The sequence below is a fragment of the Apium graveolens genome, unplaced genomic scaffold (assembly GCF_009905375.1).
Source record: "Apium graveolens cultivar Ventura unplaced genomic scaffold, ASM990537v1 ctg3144, whole genome shotgun sequence".
In the NCBI taxonomy this organism is placed as follows: Eukaryota; Viridiplantae; Streptophyta; class Magnoliopsida; order Apiales; family Apiaceae; genus Apium; species Apium graveolens.
The window spans coordinates 76,522-79,031 of NW_027417955.1; the positions used below are offsets into that span (position 1 = coordinate 76,522).

A 2,510-nucleotide genomic window follows, 5' to 3' on the forward strand; every position below is an offset into this window, starting at 1 on the left:
TGAAAGCTTGTAGTTAACATATAATCTGTACGTAGCAAATGCTAAGTAAAATTGAATTGCACAGATGTTATTTGTATTCGAATAGCATAAGGTAGATACTAAGCATGTCAATATCAGACAACAACAATAAATATGACATTACCTCAGATACGATATTAATAGAGAAAAATGTAATTTATCCTGATTTAGAAAATAGGTCACTAGATGTGCAATAACATGTTACATCTACCTCAATACGATCATGCATATGTTTCAAGTTTATATTTAAGTTCAAAGTCATTAGTAACGTACATTTTTTAATTACAACTAAAACCGATTAAAGCATCTACCTGCAAGAACATATAAATACTTTAAAGAATCTACCATGTTATCAATTATTTTACCAGAGTACTAGAAATAGTAATAGTCTGTTAAAATAACAATCAGCATTCACTCGATTAAATTTAATTTTTAACAAAATTTATAAAGTGATGAACCTATACTCTAAACTTTTTCCTTTTAAACAGATAATTCTAAAATCTAAAATCTCGAGGAAGGTAAATTGAAACTTTCTTACATTTACACCAGGCCTTAAATGACTAATTTGGTAACTTGGATATATACACAAGTATGAATATTTTTGGCATAAGTAAACCAAATGAATTAAGGACGCACCTGTAGAATTTAGCTCGATGATAACACACGCAAACTTTAACACGTCTGCCCACATAAAACATAAATATAGCTTGCAGATAATAATGAACATAAACAAGAGACAAATTAGAGTAACAGTTTTTACATTCTTCCAGCTTCCATGTCATTCAGCTGCAAGCTTGAGTTGTGGCCTAAAACAAAAATCATTTACTGAAATGCATGTCCATTAGAAATGGGAGTGGGTGTAGAACTTGTTTTTTATCCATGTTTGATACAGTCTCGATTGCGTTCCGATGAACTTGCCATTTCTCGTGTCATAATACTCAACCAGTGCTCTGCTGGAAGCCTTTTCACAGCCAAATTAACTGCTTTCCATGCTAGGTCTGTTCTTCCATCTTAATGCATGCAGTGTGAACTGCAAATAAATATCAATATAACCATGATCATTTGTCCATTTCAAGCTCCATTGCTAAGTTATGGATACTGATCACCTATCTTTTGAAATTATCTGTTTCTTGATTTATTTTGAAAGTGCCTGCATTAGTTTAGCAACAAGAAGAAATGAGTAATTCGTTAATCACCTGCCATAGTAGCGTTGTCAAGATCCGCCATTGTGATATGACCAAGGTCTGCAAAGTTATATATATGCCTTCAGTTCTACACTGTCAAGATGTTCTATATGAAAAGAAGCTAGTAGCCTTTTTAGAAAAAACTTACATGTTCTTTGGATCACTACCAGTGATTACGCCAATCGTCGAATTCCATAGCAGGGAAACATATTTTCAGAGGCAAGCTCCCGACAGATCATCCCATTTGGACTCTATTAGCTTTAACATACATTAATTTTGTTTTGAAGTACTAAGAGATGATATAATAGACCAGAGATTACCCAATGTGAAGAACCTAAAATCCATATGAGTCCGCCTTCCTCGGGGATCCAGTCCGCTAACCATTTAGGAATTTGTTCAGGGGAGATATTGAACTTGTTTTTGGCATCTGTTGAGTATCTTCAGTCTTATATCGATTTATCATTGATCTTCTCTATATCTACATAATAGTATTCTCTGATGTGAAATGATAATACACCGCAATTATCAAACAAAAGACCCAAGTTACCTCAATTAGCTCTTTAAACTAGAATCTCAATTAGCTTTGAAAAACCAATACAAAGACCCAATCGCCTGAAATACAAATATATATTTATAATACAAAGAATACAGTCGAGAAACAATGAAAGAATAACAATATGTGCGTACTTGCCACTTAATCTGAGCAATGGTAAAAGCCCCAATTTATAGAACCCTAATCGCCTGCAAAATCTAAACAATTCAGAAGTTGAAAGTCCTAATCAAAGGGAGTGTGTGTATTCCAAATTCCCAATTTCAAATCAAGTGATTTGTCTCAGAGACAGACTTTGTTGAGCGAGAGAGATTGGAGGGAGAAGAGAGAGTTTGTTGACAGTTATATTTCTTGTGTAGTCTAAGAGTTTGGGAGAAGTATGATGGTAGTTTTAGTTTTTCATTTTGGGGGAGGGGAATACCGCCCGTTTTTTCGTGTCAATAAGCGTGCATTGTTCTTTTTGTTTTGATTAAAAATATTTATTTTATGTTTTATATATGTTATTTAAATATATTATGTCAAACTGTTATCTAAATATGTTAGATTATTTGTGATCATGTCTAATATGATTTGTGTTGAGTTTTCATATCTTACTTAAACAGGACATTAGTACTTAACTAGAAATCAGTACTTATACTGAAGTCAGAACTTAAGATATCAGAACTTAAGTTATCAGAACTTAAGTTATCAGAGTATTTATCTGGTGATAATATCAGGACTTAAGGAGACTTTCAGATAAGGAAGACGGCTGATTGAAG

The 2,510-nt window shown here is 32.9% G+C and overlaps 1 long non-coding RNA gene across 1 annotated transcript; it reads right to left on the bottom strand.

The window, feature by feature from the left end:
• Window positions 1-1,382: 1,382 nt before the first annotated feature.
• Window positions 1,383-2,084, bottom strand: LOC141700964 (uncharacterized). The gene is made up of 4 exons (XR_012566611.1): window positions 2,047-2,084; window positions 1,890-1,943; window positions 1,750-1,814; window positions 1,383-1,629 (listed from the first exon to the last, which is right to left on the bottom strand). It is a non-coding gene; the product is annotated as an uncharacterized LOC141700964 (long non-coding RNA).
• Between the last annotated feature and the right edge of the window lie 426 nt (window positions 2,085-2,510).